This window comes from Pelodiscus sinensis, chromosome 2 (assembly GCF_049634645.1).
Source record: "Pelodiscus sinensis isolate JC-2024 chromosome 2, ASM4963464v1, whole genome shotgun sequence".
Taxonomy (NCBI): Eukaryota; Metazoa; Chordata; order Testudines; family Trionychidae; genus Pelodiscus; species Pelodiscus sinensis.
In genome coordinates, this window is record NC_134712.1 from 79,105,396 (window position 1) to 79,122,472 (window position 17,077).

The 17,077-nt window shown below is 40.5% G+C and overlaps 1 protein-coding gene across 9 annotated transcripts in view; it reads right to left on the minus strand.

The window, feature by feature from the left end:
* Positions 1-17,077, minus strand: part of GREB1L (GREB1 like retinoic acid receptor coactivator) — a 226,631-nt gene that overhangs the window by 130,289 nt on the left and 79,265 nt on the right. For 8 of the 9 annotated variants that reach the window (XM_075920899.1, XM_075920898.1, XM_075920897.1 and 5 more), the window contains one exon: positions 11,730-11,839. The exons of the other annotated variant lie outside the window; for it this stretch is intronic. The gene's annotated coding sequence lies outside the window, so the exon portion shown is untranslated. The remainder of the gene's footprint in view (positions 1-11,729; positions 11,840-17,077) is intronic. 9 annotated transcript variants of the gene reach the window in all.

Here is a 17,077-nt window from a genome sequence, read left to right on the forward strand (position 1 = left end):
TGGGAGGAGTTGGGGAAATAACCCAGGGAGAGGCTGCTATTCTGTGGGGATAAGGCAAGATCCCCACTAGTGGCTGCCAACTAGAGCCCTGGGCCAGAACCCTGAATAAGTGGGCAGGGCCACCACCAGGGAAAAGGGGACCTTAGGACTGCAGAAGGGTTTTTCCTTCCAAGCTAGTGACTGGCCTATGATAAAAATGGCTCATGAAGCAAGGAACACACACCTCAGAGAAATAAGAGGCAGTAGGAGGGTCACCACAAGCCTCTGAGACATACCAAAAGACCTGCCAGGAAGCGCAGGACCTAGGGGGCACAACCAGAGCTCCACCACACCCTATAAGATGAACATCAGCAGAAATCCATACTTTAAGGGTAGTGCATACAAGTCAAGTTCATCCATGGTTTGGTGAAATTCCACTCTCCATCTGACACATTTTACCCTCAGAACAAGAATATATGGCTATGGATTTGGTGTTCCACATCCATTAGCACTGTGACTACATTGTGCTCTTTGATACACAAGGGAGGTCTTGAGAACATGTCAGTTCTGAATAGTGCAAAAGCACAACAGAATTAAACAAATCTATGACACATAATAGTAATATTAAATAGCTGAAAACTTCACTGTACAGCATTTCCAAGCAGCTGGAAGATTTCTCTTAAACCCTGCACTGACAGTCTGGGAGAGCTGGATGGGGTCTTTCAGTTCTGACCACAGTTCTGAGGCCCTGTAACAGAAGACAGAGCCAGACATGATAAAATCTCAAACACCTGTCCCCTAATGAGGGAGCTTTTTAATAGAAAGCTTCAATGACCATAAAACACTGGGAATAATCTATGATTTGCAGCAGCTTCCACCATTCCAGCTTCCTTGTCTTTCATAAAGGGGAAAATTAAAGCGAACAACAACATTTTACATTTAAAAAGGATTAGTTTTGAGGGCTGTATCTCCAAATTGTGCAGTGAAGAGCACAGGGAAAACATGATGGCTTGCTCACCATGACTGTGACGAGCTTACTTTCAGCTCTTAGCAGTCAGTTCAAGCAAGGATCTGAATGTGTGGTCTGTGCATTCCCATTGCTTTCAATTGGTTTGCACAGGTTTAAGAATTTGATAGCCCACACTGTTGGTGGTGCTTAACGACTTCTACAGTAATATCTCTGCAGCACCAGGAGGAATAAAATACTATTAAAAATCTTATTTTCATCTGAAGAGTAGGCAGGAATACCTAAAAGCAGACAAACAACCGTGCATGTGCGCACGCGCGCGCGCGCGCACACACACACACACACACACACACACACACACACACACACACACACTTGAATAGAAAAGTGTGGTGTTACTCAGTACCTTTTCAGGGTAAAAGCTATGCATTTAGTGAAGGCCCTAGTACCGAATAAACAGGTCATTAGTATAAACTAGATATACACACCGTTGGCCTCTGGGTGGGTCATGACCTCAAAGACTATTAAGAGGAATAGAGGCAGAGTTTTTGGTGAAATTGGGGGAGGGGGCAGGGGGGGTTAAGCAATTTTACAATTGCCCTGATAACAAATGCAAAGTCTGATGCAAACACCATACTCTAGCTTGGATATATCAAAGTCCTTTCCTGGTTATTAGCCTAATAATGTAAGAATGTTCTCTAAAATGCATAATCTGAGGATCTCATCTAGTCTAACCCTGAGGAAAACTTCCCTTCAAAATAAAAGAAAGTGCCTTGGTAAAAACACTAAGCTACTCCTGGGACTATTTGCGGTTTTTGTGCCTCAAAAAGGGGCTCACAAGGAAAAGAAGATCAAAAGTATTTATACTGTAACATATTTGGAATTTGCTGCTTTGCTTATATCTAGCAATTTGTATGGCTTCATTCACAACGTCGTGCCTTTTACTTGATGCGCTAGGTGGGATTTTGTTTTTTAAACACTTTCTTTTCCTATAGTAGAGTACCATTAGGTTCTCTATTTTCACCATACAAATACACATACAGCAAAGGTGACAATAGTTAGAGCATAGTTTGCCCTCATCAAAGCCAAAAGTGGAATCTTTTAAGTCTAAAGAAGGTAATCAGCCTTAGCCTAGTAATTGGGGGGAAAAAGCTTGGTTACCAAGAAGACAGGTCAGGAGGACCACTCAAATTTGGGAATCTTCTCATTAACAGAGTTTTTTTGCCTCACTAACACTCTTCATTTTTGGTACGCTGTTGGTCAGTAGATCTTCACCAAATCATAAGGTCTGGAGACATATGAGTCCACTATAGCAGAGAATAATTTATACCTCTTCCTGTGATAAGCAAAGGCAAAAATAGCAAAGTCTTGTCCAGCAAAATTGTTCTCAGCAGTGGGAAATCCAGTGGATCCAGCTTGTTTTTATTGTGTCACTATGCTCTGCAGTAATGGTAAGTAGCTTAGCTAGTGTTCTGTGCATAAAATTAGATATACAGGCAGTCCCCGAGTTACACGGATCCGACTTATGTCGGATCCGCACTTACGAACGGGGCTCTCTCGCCCCGGAGCTCGCAGGCAGCGGGACCGCCCAGAGCGCAGCGGTCCCGCCACCTCGACCTCCGGGGCGAGAAAAGCTGCTCCGGGTGCCCCTGGTCTGCTGGGGACCGTCTCCAGCAGACCAGGGACACCGGGAGCAAAGCCGCAGCAGCAGCGGTGCCCCGCGCTGGGGACCATCTCCAGCAGACCAGGGACACCCAGAGCAAAGCCGCAGCGGCGGCGGGGTGCCGCGCCTCTGAGGCTTTGCCAGAGAAAAGCCTCAGAGGCGTGGCACCCCGCCGCCGCTGCGGCTTTGCTCCCCGTGTCCCTGGTCTGCTGGGGGGGGGGGCGCAGCTAGTGCTCCCCCCCCCCCAGCAGACCAGGCTTTTGTTGTGGACCCTGGGGTAGAGCAGCTGGGGTGCTGCCGGGTTGGTCCTGCAGGGACCTACCTGGCAGCCCAGCTGTTCTGTCCCAGGCTCGAGATTCAGCCGCTGTTGAAACTGATCAGTGGCTGATTCCAGGAAGCTGGGGGCAGAGCAATTCTGCCTCCAGTTTCCTGTAGTCAGCCTCTGGTCAGTTTCAGCAGCAGCGGCTGAATCTGGAGCCAGTTCTGACTTACATACAAATTCAACTTAAGAACAAACCTACAGTCCCTATCTTGGGACTGCCTGTAGTTCATAATCTTAGGTTAACTAACTGCTTGAGTCTTCAAAACTGTGCTGGGAACCTTCTTGTGAGATTAATGTACTTTCTATTTCCTGGACAGGAAATATTACAAAATGAGAATTTTTGCTGATGTTTCAGTTGAGGTTATGGCTCAAGTCAAATGAGGGACCCATTCTAATCCCTTTGGCTACGTCTACACTGGCCCCTTTTCCGGAAGGGGCATGTTAATTTCAGCTATCGTAATAGGGAAATCCGCGGGGGATTTAAATATCCCCTGCGGCATTTAAATAAAAATGTCCGCCGCTTTTTTCCGTCTTTTAGAAAAGCCGGAAAAGAGCGTCTACACTGGCCCCGATCCTCCGGAAAAAGCGCCCTTTTCCGGAGGATCTTATTCCGACTTCCGGAAAAGGGGCCAGTGTAGACGTAGCCTTTGTGTTGATCTTGTGGCAAAAAGGAAAAGGAAAGCTGGTATACCAAGCCTGTGTTGGGTATCCTGAGAGATGGGATATCCTTGGATGGCATAGAGATAATTTAGGAATGAAGTACATTCCAAGACTCATAGTATGTAGCTTTCTTTCGTAGAAAAGCCCATCAACAGAAGGAAGGAAAAGAAAAACATTTACTCTAATAGTTTATTTATGTGAAGCTATGCTGGAACAAAAACACTAGACGGGTGAATGAAAGACAGTGCTTGTGTCTGCACAAAAGCGTTGTGGTGTTAAGAGAACTTAAGACACACATACAAACATGCTAAGTACTTTCCAATTTAAAGTAAAATGAAATTTATAACAATAGACTAAATTATATTATCCCTAAAAGAGCAAAATTGTCACTGAAGTTATTCCTGAGTTTTGCTCAAATTTTAAAGCAATTATTTTGACTGAAATAATTAAATGAATTACTAAGTATTGTAATATGAAAGAACATAGCTAGTTATGTGCATACTATCTCTTATAAAGATTCATAGAAATGACCTCGAGAGATCATCTAGTTCTTTTTCCACTCTCCCCTCCCCCATGCTGGAGCAGGGTCAGCATACCTAGACCATTCCTGACTGGCATTTGTCTAACCTGTTTTTAAAACCTCCAATGAGAGAGATTTCACAATCACCTTTGTCTGTTCCAGTGTTTAACTATCTTTGGATGTAGAAAGTCCCCCCCCCCCACAACTGCTAGCCTAAATCTTCTTAGTTGCAACTTAAGTTCATTATGTTCTGGTCTGAGGGCTGTTCTATGGGTATATCTTCTACACTGCAGGCTCACAACAAAGACGTGGTAGAATACATATACTTCACATACCCGCTAACAGTGTAGCCCAGTGGTTTTCAACAAGACCCAGGATTGGGTCGTGGAATGTCAGGCAATGGGTCTCATTGCTCAGAGTGATCAGGTGACCAGTGGGGGGTGCTAAGGGAGACTCCTTGCCTGCTCCGGCTCTGCAGACTGCTCTGTGACCTAGAAGCAGCCGGCAGCAGGCCCGGTTCCTAGATTAGGCGGGGGGAGGAGAGCGAACACATGATTCCACGCACTGTCCCCGCCCTGAGCACTGGCTCTCCACTCCCATTGTCTGGGAAGCTGCTTCTGGCTGCTTCTAGGGTACAGCACGGTCTGCAGTGCCAAGAGAGGCAGGAAGCCTCCCTTAGTATCCCTGCTGCACTGCTGAATGGGAGCCACTCGAGGTAACCTACTTCTGCCCCAGCCAGAGCCCCTTCATACACTCCAAAGCTCTTGTCCTCATCCCCACCCCACAGGCCACGCTTGAGTCAAATGATGTTGGGTCACAGGCATCAACAATTTTCTTTAACTGGGTCATTAGGAAAGAAGTTTATGGTTTTCAAACAATAAAAGACATGCCACAATTCCCATAGCTCTCTACATAAGCACAGCACAGCATGGCATCCTGCTGTTTCCCCACTGTCGGAGTTCTTCCCCCTGAAGCGAAAGACTCAGGTAGCCGGGAGAAGCTCTGGTTGAGGGGAGGAAGTGGAGAGAGGGTCCTACAACTGCCTTTTGGTGGTGCCTTGCCCTGCTGCAGAAAATGGCAGCTCACTACAGTGGAGAACCAGCTCTGGAGCTCCTGGAGCATTTCCCTGCCAACTCTCATCTGCCAGAGTGTTTTCCTGTCACATGTAGCTACACACCATTTGTGTATGCAGCTCTCTTTTCACTGTGGCATGCCACTGTAGGCTGCCAACAATGTATAGTGTAGACATACCTTATGTTACAGACTTTGGCTGGTTCCTAATAGTCACAAAGAACTGAAAATTCAGTCCAGAATCAGCAGGAGCCTGGTATTTCAACTACTGTACACTCATTCTTTTCAAAGCACACCCTCTTTACTGTACTATCATAGAATACTAGAACTGGAAGGGACCTCGAGAGGTCATTGAGTCTAGTCCCCTGCCCTCATGGCAGGACCCAGTACTGTCTAGACCATCCCTGACAGACATTTATCTAACCTTCTCTTAAATATCTCCAGACATGGAGATTCCACAACCTCCCTGGGCAATTTATTCCAGTGTTTAACCACCTTGACAGTTAGAAAGCTTTTCCTAATGTCCAACCTAAACCTCCTTTGCTGCAGTCCATTGCTTCTTGCAATTGAAGCCCATTGCTTCTTGTCCTATCCTCAGAGGCCAAGGAAAACAATTTTTCTCCTTCCTCCTTGTGACACCCTTTTAGATACCTGAAAACCACTATCATGTCCCCCCTCAGTCTCCTCGGGTATGTCTACATTACCTCGCTAGTTCGAACTAGCGGGGTAATGTAGGCATACCGCACTTGCAAATGAAGCCCGGGATTTGAATTTCCTGGGCTTCATTTGCATAAGCGGGGCGCCGCCATTTTTAAAACCCCGCTGGTTCGAACCCCGTGCAGCGCGGCTACACGGGGCACGAACTAGGTAGTTCGAACTAGGCTTCCTAGTTCGAACTACTGTTACTCCTCATTTCATGAAATGAGCCGCGCTGCACGGGGTTCGAACCAGCGGGGTTTTAAAAATGGCGGCGCCCCGCTTATGCAAATGAAGCCCGGGAAATTCAAATCCCGGGCTTCATTTGCAAGTGCGGTATGCCTACATTACCCTCCTACTTCGAACTAGGAGGGTAGTGTAGACATACCCCTCCTTTCCAAACTAAACAAGCCTAATTCTTTCAGACTTCCCTCATAGGTCATGTTCTCTAGACCTTTAATCATTCTTGTTGCTCTTCTCTGGACCCTCTCCAATTTCTCCACATCTTTCTTGAAATGCGGTGCCCAGAACTGGACACAATATTCCAACTGAGGCCTGGAATAGAGCGGAATAATGACTTCTCGTGTCTTGCTCACAAAACTCCTATTAATGCATCCCAGAATCATGTTTGCTTTTTCGCAATAGCATCACGCTGTTGACATATTTAGCTTGTGGTCCACTATGACCCCCTAATCCCTTTCTGCAGTACTCATTCCTAGACAGTCGCTTCCCATTCTGTGTGTGTGAAAGCAATTGTTCCTTCCTAAGTGGAGTACTTCACATTTGTCCTTATTAAACTGGCAACAGGTAGGGTTTAGGGTACGTGAGCTCCTGCATCAGGTTTTATGGCACTATAGCATCTCCCTTGCACTGGTGTTATTTATTCTCCCAGGAAGAATTAGATAAATTTTGTGGCCAAAGTGAGCCAGAGGTGAGGTGTGCCACAAATTAGCCATACTGCACCAAATGATCAGACACATTGTATCCTATACCTCTTCTTCATCTACTAAATGTGTAATTCTACCAAAAACACAAACAAGGTTTGTTCTCTCATGTTCCCTCTCTTAAAAGAAACTGGAAAACAAACAAAAAAAATCCACAAAATGATTCTATGGATAAAAAAATGCAAACAGCTCAGGGAAATCAATTTGCTGTTTTTGGCAGACCTGGATAAAAGTAGGCAAATTTATTAGAAATTCCCTACCACATTGAGTTAAAACAATGCATTGCAGATAAAATACCTTTTTCCTGGTTTTTAAATCAGGCTTCAAAAAAAGGAATCACTGATGGAATTAAACATCTCTTTGGCTAAGTGTCTATGCCAGACTATTTATAAATGTTCTGACTAGATCCTCAACTGCTTATAAATAAGAATAAAAATGAACATAACAGGTATACTTTATCGTTTACTTTCAGTATGTGAAACCTCACTACAGTCTTCTGCAGTTAACAGACCTATTAACAATCACACTTTTAAGCACAGTCAGCCATTGCTCAAAACAACAAAATAAAATTATTGGACATTTGTTTTCATAGCCATTTCTTTGCCAAAAACAGTGCACTAGTAAAGCAAACAAAAAAATATGGGCATACAAATATCTTAAAAAAACTAAACTCAAAACTATGTCAAGGTTAATGCTATATGTGCAATTTTCTGTGAAACAGTCTTATACTGTTGCATAATAGTGGCCACATGGCTCATTTCATTTTTATTAAATAAATCCTTCTCTCTCTCATTACTTTTTGGTGGAAACAATCATAAATTGCTGAATGATTTGAGGATTTATTCCTAATGGTTTTTCTTATTTATTCATCTATGTGACGTTCATTTATAGTGCATCAAGGCTGAGTCTTTACTTTCTCTTTTCCCAGAAATACCAGAAATTCTTCTGTAAAATAAACAAATATCTGTCAAGAATATCTGGAACTACCAGAGGCTGGGAGAGATCAAAGATTCAAATCACTAATAGGCACTGTGTGACCTTCCAAGGTGTCACAGGAGACCAGATTTTTCAATACAGAGGCAACTCAACAGAACAAACTAAAACAGTAAATAAAGAGAAGCGTCTTTTTTTAAAAAATAATAAAAAAAGGAGTAGCCGTCTGCATTTGTGCTATCTTTCTAAGCCAAGGCTACCTCAGCAATCCAAAGACTAACATCTATTTTCAGGATTTGAATTTATTTTCTAAGCTACAAAATGCAATACACAATGGTTCATGATATGGGGGGAAAACAGTTTTTAACTAAAAAGCTAACCAAAGAAATTTATGCAATATAGGAATTAATAAACAAAGAATCGCAAATGTTTGTTAGCATTTGCTTATTTGCCTATTACAAATAGTTAATATTCACTTCAGTAACTAGTGCTTTTGGGTTTTGTGGCTAAGAAGAAGAGGAAAGTATATAGGACTAAATTATTTATTTTAGACATTTTGCTGTGCATCCCCTATTAATTTTCCCTCACAATAAAGTTTCTTAGTGGTATTTACTATCTACACTCTGTGCCTACCACACAAGCACAACAGTCACAATTCCTACATTCACACTTTGATTCAGGCAGATAAAATCAACATTAACTGTCAGCATCCAATAGGAAGAAAATACATCTTACTTGTACAACTTTCTATCTAGCAGGTAAAAACTCAATTTAAAAAAAATAATATTTTTTACTTTTGGAGCATTTTTCATCAATGGATGGCTAAGTGTTTTAGAGAGATCTATACGATCTGCATTTTATATATGTTAAGTATCATCGTGCTACAATCCTTAATATTGTTTGGAACCCCTAATGGTACTGTCTAATCTATGCCTTTTCTGATACACACATGATCTTGGATGGATACATATCCCCTAACAATTTTCTATAAATGTATTAGTAAGAATCTAGCTTTGTGTTTAGAGACACAGGTACAAGCCTGGAGATATCAGGCCAATCCAGTCTCTGTTAAAATCCATCCCACTGTATAACATTTTTCAATCTTTCCACTATGCTATAGACTAGTTTTTCATCGATAGTTTGTTGTACAGAAATTAAATACTAAGGGTACATCTAGACTACAATCCTCTGGAGACAGAGGCAAGTAGATTAGGCATAGGAAAATGAAGCGGCGATTTAAATAATCGACGCTTCATTTAAATTTAAATGGCTGCCGTGCTGAGCTGATCAGCTGTTTGTCGGCTCAGCATGGTAGTCTGGACGTTCCGCAGTCAACATCAAAAGCATTTGTCGACCTCCCAGGTATGCCTCCTGAGATGAGGTTTACCTGGAAGGTCGACAAATGCCTTTGATGTCGACTGCGGAGCGTCCAGACTACCATGCTGAGCAGACAAACAGCTGATCGGCTGTTTATTTAAATCGCCGCTTCATTTTCCTATGCCGGGTAGCCTAATCTACATGCCTCTGTCACCAGAGGCATGTAGTCTAGACGTACCCTAATTGGTGGAGGCCTGGAAATTCAAAATGAAGGTTGATATTCCTAACTCCTGTACCTCCCCTTTGCATACTCCTTAAACTTACACCCCTTTGTCTCCTGATGAGTTTTGAATGGGGCATAAAAAAAAAAAGTAAAAGAATGTGCCAGTTTTAAAGCAAAACTAAGCTCTTATTTAAACAGGGATTATGTTTAATAGGCAATTTGTATTTTAGAGGGTTTACTCATTTCCAAGATATTTGTTTAAAGGTGCCTTAACCTTGACATAAATTGTGCCAAACATCTGCATACATTAAGTTAAAGGGTTAATAATTAAACCCTTTGGACAATCATGCTTCACAAAAAAGACAAGTATTTCTTTTTTCCTGGTATGACACTATATCTACTTGATTCCAATTGTTCTACAGATACACAGATTATTTGATATCCACTCTTTCTAATGTATTATTTTAAAGATCAAGATTGTATAGTTGTTATAACACCACCACCATCACCTCCCATCTCCTAAGCATCTATTTCTTCCTATTCTAACTATGATCGCTTGTATAAGATGGTAAGATCAAAATCTGAGACCTTGGGATTGTGAGCTGTGCCAAAATCCTTTTCTATAACACGCATATTCTTTCCTCCACCCCCTTTGCTGGGAACAGGGCAACCTTTATTACATTTTTTTATATATATTTTACAAGGTCTTGACTCTGACATTGATTTCCTATCTGCTTCATTGAAAAGTGTTGAGAATTAACCATTTGTGGATAATAAAAACAAGATTATGCCAAATAAATTATAGGTATTCCTCAGTCAAAAACTATTTTTCTCTTTTGTTCAGTACATAGAACAAATTAAATAAACAAACAAAAGCTTACCCAGACAAGTTTAAATATTCACAGAATAAATATTAATGGATTAAAATCAGCTACAGTTTAGACTAGATGACATGCTATCAGTAATTTCAGATTTTCCTGTTAAAAGAAACACACACACACAAAAACAAACTTACAGCAGCTAAGCAACTTCCCTAAGGAATAGAAATCTTTAATTTATTAGTAATTTTTCCTTTTGTCTTTTTCAAATATTTCACTCACTGTGTTAACTTTGATATCAAAGTTGAACAGCCCAGAATTCTTTTCAGATAGAGAAACATTACAATGATAATAATTTGGGAAGCCAAAGTCCATTTTAAAATGGTCCATTCAGTCCTGTAGTGACTGCACTATGATAGCTGACCACATTTGGCAAGGCTTAGCCTTTCATTCAGACAAAAGCAAGCATTCCAGATAAATCAGCACTTTTTGCCATCAGACTCATAAAACCTTTTCTCAACGTAGATTTTCAAGAGAACCCTTTAAGATTTTAGGATGCTGCTCCTTTTACTAAGTAACAAAATACACCCTATGGTGTCTCATTGACCCCACTCAGCCGTCCTTTGACCTCTTCAATTGTTGTTGCCTAACTTCAGGGGCCACAGAATTTGCCTCCCATATCAAAAAAAGTCTAATATTGCTTCCTCCTAGCACCTGGTGAAACAAAATGCAACAGGCTTCCCCCCCGCCCTCCCAGGCTACTACTATGTTCCAGATGTTCCCAGCTACAATGTTACAGAGAGCAGGTTTTGATATCTGTGTGGTAACCATGAAGCAACAATTAGGACCTGGACTGTGGCAATGACCCTCCTGTTATACTGGGCCTCAGTGCAGCCCTTGCCCCAAGGATATAACAGGTCATAAAGCAGGAATAGATCTTTGGCCTCCTGGAAATGCTGGGTCACTTAAATACAACAAGAAACGATAGGAGTCCAGTGTCCTATTTTGAATAAGTCAAGCCTCTCCCAATCACAGCAACATCAGAAACATCAGAAAATACTACTGTGAAACTCTCAGCTGGAAGTACACATCTATTTTTATAAGTCATAACATTCAACTAGAGGACTCAAATTCTCCACCACCATTGTTTTAACACTTCTGAGATTGCAGAAAAAACATACAGTGAGTGTGTGTGTTTAATATACAAACCTACGAATATAATACATGATATATAACTTCCTATGCAGTTATTTGACTACCAGAGTTTGGAAACTTGCAAAGTTCTGAGGTCAAACATCAAGCAAGGAATGGCAGTGGAATCAAACAATTATAATAAAGTAATAAAGTTGAGGCTATTTTAATACATAGAAAAGCAAGTACATAGAAAAGAAAGTATTTAGAAACAAAGTCTTTTCTAGTGAGCATTTTTAAATTAAGTGAATGAATTTTAAAAAGTTTTTGGGAGAGGCTGGAATAAGAGCATAACAATTGTTAAGAAATAAAACTTTTACAGTTGCAGCTTCTCAAAACACAGTTTTTAAAAGTTGATATTTAAGACAAAGTATACAAAAACAAACATCATATATTCCACATTATGAATGTGGTAAGTACTGTACCTTCTTGTAATCCTTTTAACCTTTTCGAAATACATTCATGATTAAGGGTTTTAGCCAAGAGTTTAGGGAAATCTGCTGCCACGTTATCTAGGTCTTTAAAGTTCTTAAACCTGCAAAATAATGAAGGAGGGGGAAAAATAATTGATGGCAGTTCAGATTCAACATATACAAATAGCAACAAGACATTAAAACCTGCCTCAACATGATATTAAAACCTGCTTATCAAAGTTCACATAGGGCAAAACTGGTCAATACAGAGATGCTCTCAGATAGATCCTGTTCCTAATTATATGTTTACAAACCCTACAGCACTCTTTCTTCACTGTGCACACAAGCTGACAAAAAAGAAAAATGTGGTGGTGTTTTTTAAATGGCCATATAAACTATATTGCACTTGCTGCAGCATGTTTGTGGCTCCTTTTGTGCCATTAAAGAACAAAAAGCATTCAAGTTCCTTTTGCAGAGTAAGGATCTGATCCATCACATTGTTACTAAGTGCAATGGCAGCAGGATCAGGGCCTAATAGTGGAAGACATAATCACTTAAAGGAAAATTCTCCAGGCAGAGATCAATACTTAGTGATAACCTAAGGAGTATACTATTGACACACAGTGCTTTTAAAATATACCTTTGTATGTGTTTTGGCATATATAATATGCATCAAAAATTATTTCCAAACAAAAATTAAGTCAGAGATGGATTGCTAATTTCTCCCTTCTCCCATACTCAAACAGCTACTGTAAATATAGTTTTAATACAAGAAAAATATCTAAATAGCCCAAGAGGATATCAACAGGGGCTGTAGCAACCAGTAAGTAAAAAACGTGATGTTTTAAAACACGTAATACAGTATGTAAAATTTATCATCAGGAGGGAAAGCCTTAAATAGACTTCTTGTTGACTGGCTTATATTTCACATACAAGCACTCCCTAGTCACTCCAGCCAATTCATTTTCTCTGTATTAATGGACCATACTCTTTCCTAACTGCTTGTAAATGGAAGATTCTCCTTAAAGCTGACAGCAGAACTTGGTCCAGTATTGTCAGGCAACTTATAATTGTATATGTTTAGAAAGCATGCTGATAATACAAAAATTAAATAAAAACGAAATAAAAGGGTTTTCCAACAATATAATTTTGTTTTTTTTCTTTTCTTCAATACTAAAAAAGGAATGGGCTGTTAAAGATTGACACTCTAGCTTATGGATCTTATTTTATCAGGATAAATGTGTTTTACTGTAACATGAAAAGCCTACACAACTCTTTTTTCCCCTGAACTATAGTTCTTACTGCACTACCTCGCCATGCTATTAGCCTAGCATGGATCATTTCCGATCAAATCATAAGAATCTGCACACACAAAAAATCATGATTTTTTAACAGGCCCATGATTCAATTCAAACAGCTCTCAGATCTGAACTTGCTATTTTTTGCCACGTGCTGAACATTTCACCTGCTAGTAATGACATTTTTGTATTTTCTTCTAATTACACCCAAAGCTAAGACCTTTGGCCCTAGGCCACAGACCTCTATTGAGGCTGCACACATCCTCTTAAATGCCCTGATCCTTTGTTGTCACTCTTAGTCTTTCATCTATTATTTACATCCATTCAGAAGGGAGATACTCTACCATTTGTGAAGCTTTAAAGCTTCTAATCATCTTAATTTCTTCGCCTTTCAACCCATGCTTCCCCTCATGGACCAATGCCAAATAATGTGACAAAATCATTTTTCAAGCTTAGATCCCTCCCTACCCCTTGTCACATATGGGCTCCTCTGAACGTAAAAATTCACTTTGTTCTAATCGGATAGCATCTGCAAACTGGGACTTTTGCTTCTTTAAAAAAATAAATATTATATATATAATTTTTCATTCAGTTCAAAATGTCCAACTAAGTCAGAGAACTTATAACTTTTCTTTTTATATTAAACACTCTGAATTGCAAATTGCTCATTAAACAGCTTCATTTGCATCTCCAAAAGCAAAATTATTAATATTCTCGTTTAATGCTGGTGCACAAAATTAAACTAGCATTCAAGATAACAGAATGGGGGAGACACCAAGATAAATAAAATAGTGTCACAACCGGCTTTTTGGGGGGGCGGGGGGTTGGTGGTGTTTTACTTTTTGTTTTGAGTATTGACATTTAAAATTTATCCTAAAGCTAGAATGAAAGCTATAACAAAAAAGCACAATTTCTTCCTCAATCTACCACACTATTTTGACTGTCTGTCCCCCATATTCAAATAAAATCTAAAAGCTAAGCAAATACATTTTACCATGATATAGAAGACTTCCTCGGACCACTACAGCCACTGACACTCAGAATATGACAACATGTGATCAATCTTGGTTCTTTCTTCTATATTGCTCGGCTTACTCTTGATTTTTAACAGTGTTTCCTTGTTGTCTGTCCTCTCTGATCTCTGAATGCTCCCAACCCCCTTGCCTTTTCTTATTTTCACCATTTGCTTCAGCCAGCAGTTCACTTGAGACCAATCCATCTTATAATGCCTAAAGTGACAGATGCTCTTAGGAATGACCATACTGCTGAGTGAACAAAAGATAACATCACCTCTACGAACTCAAGGGAGAAATACAACTGCAACTTTAAGATGGGGTTGTCCTGACGGACACTGCACCATAAACCCCTCAAGTAAAAAAAGAATGACTGCAAAGAAACGGAATCTGACACAATCAAAGGCACAAAAGAGTACTCCCCCCTCCCATCCGCTGTTGTTGTCAATGGCCTTTTCACTACTTACTCTTATGGAAAGAGTCCTGTAACATTTAACCGTGATGAAAGCAATAGGTTTAAACAGGAACTAGATAGGACTCCATATAAAACTGCTCTAAATGCTCTCCAAATTGTAATAGAAAATGATGATTTTTCAACACAAATTTTAAACCATACTATTGAGGATTATAGCAAGAACACAATTATTTGTTAATTAAATTTTACAGGATGGATTAAAACTTCTACGGAAGAGTGATCTATTAATAGAATTCTGGGGGACTTTTTCATAAAGACAATCTTCTATTCTGGAGAACCAAGCACGGGAGATACACACATGTCTACGAGAGAAACTGATCTCCTTCAAGTAACTGTTTTAATCCCAGAAGTATTAAATCTGTTTCACATATAAGTATTGTTTACTACAGTTCAACAAAATTTAGACTAAGTTTCCCTGTACATTTTACAACAGATTTTTCAATTAAAATAGCAAAGAATAATTATTTTAAGAGATATTTCTTACACACAGTCCATAACATATCATGCAATTTCAATCTAGATTATAAACATCTGACTAACAAAATAAGCATAGCATTCACTACACAAAACTATGTGTTTTTCAAGAGAAAAAAAATAAAAACAATTCTTGGAGGTGCTAAAAAAATCTCTTCTGCAACAAGAAGAACTAAGTTATATTAACATCTTCCAGCCAAAAACTACCGAAAGAGATGATATTGACAAACTGAATTTTTCCTTTCTGATGGAAAAGGATGGTATAAACTCAGAGTCAAGGAAATCTTTTCCTTCTTTGCCATCAAGGTTTTAAAAAGCATCTTATGTTCACCCAGTAATGGCAAATATCCATCCGTGACTGCAGGATACAAAAAACACTGAGATCACATGAGCATTATACACAAAAACCATCTAAAAAACACAGAACAAAGATCAAGACGGGGGTCAACTAAGCCAACATCTTGTGATCAATAGTAACTCATGAAGAAGATTACATGTGATCTCAATGTGCATTTCTTTACCATATTCATCAGCTGTATAGCAATTTACAATTGGTATGCAGTGTGTAAAGAAAAAACAAAATAAAAAAATCCAAACACAAAACACTGTAATAAATTGTCATATGCAATGTGCTGCATGCCAAACATTGCTAAGGATTTCTTTTCCAATGATCAGAACAAACAAAGTTTTATAAAACAGATATCATCAGATGCTTCCCAACAAACTGAGGAGGATGTTTGTTGTTGTATGTGCACTCTTAGACCAGGTCTACACTATAAATTTATACTGATATAACATCACTCAGGGCGGTGAAAAATCCAAATCTTTGAGCAACAAAACTGTAATCGACCTCAGCCCTGCTGTAATCAGTGCCATGTTGCCAAGAGAAACCTGTCAACATCCTTCTCATGGAGGTGAATTAACTATGCTAAGGGGAGATGCTCTCCCATGAGCACAATAGTGTCTTCACTGCTTAAGCGCACAGCTGCTGCTGTAGTGTTTTAAGCACAGATCTGCCCTTTGGCTCAGACCTTGCATCAGGATTCACTAACACAGACCCCTACACTCAAACAGAGCCCCTTTGACTTCAGCAGAGGCAAGGGTCTACATTAGCAGAACCTGGGGCAGGATTGGGCCCTCAATACCCTAAGCTCTATTATAGGTAATCATTTCCACAGAGGGTGCCATGTAATGTGGTTTCATTTCCTCATATTAAGAGCCTCCAAAGTGTAGAGAGTTAAACAACAAAGGAAGGAAATTGTCTCTTTCTTCAATAAAAGCCACAGCCCAGATACCCAAGAGTAGGTGATGATTATCACCTCACCGAATTCCTCCCAAATAGATCTCGTGAGGGTGAAGTTTGCCTTCCTACTGGGGATGTGAACGTATAACCATGTAAATGGTTACGTGATAAGCCTGGGTCATCGGCACCATTCATGGTCACGTGCACGATCCCACTCCACTCCTGGGGAGAAGGCTGCCACCCTGCGCTGCTGCCTCTGTATCAAAGGCAGCAATAAGGGGGTGGCAGCCAGCTCCCTGGGAGCGGGGCTGCAGACAGGAGCCAGTGCTACCCCATGCCGCTACCCCGATACAGAAGCAGGAATGCGGGGCAGCAGACAGCTCCCCGGAGGCAGTGCATGTAGGCTGCCAGGGAACCGCTGCGGGTGCATATAACTGAGATTTTCAGCAGTGATGCGTTCACACAATTAGCCACATTTTAACACCCCTACTTGCTACATGCTCCTACATCCTGTCCAGGATCCCTGCTTCTTTCACCACCCATGCTGTCAGCACTTCTGTTGTTGGCCAATGCCTCACATTAATCTGAGTGCTCGCTTAGAAGGAGGAAGTTTGCAGAAAAGCATCGTTTGATACGTGTGATGAGGAGGGGGCTGCGTGGAATAAACCATGCAGTTGCCTTAACCCCCTGACCTGCCCAATGTACACCACAGCCCATGCAGATCTTGATCTAGGTAGACCTTTTTTCAGCAGGGAATGGGAAGAGAAGGAGTGTATCCAGTATGTGGAAGAAATAGGATGAAAACAGGACAGTAGAGAAACATCCCTTCTCTGAACTGAGATCTAATTTTGCCATTT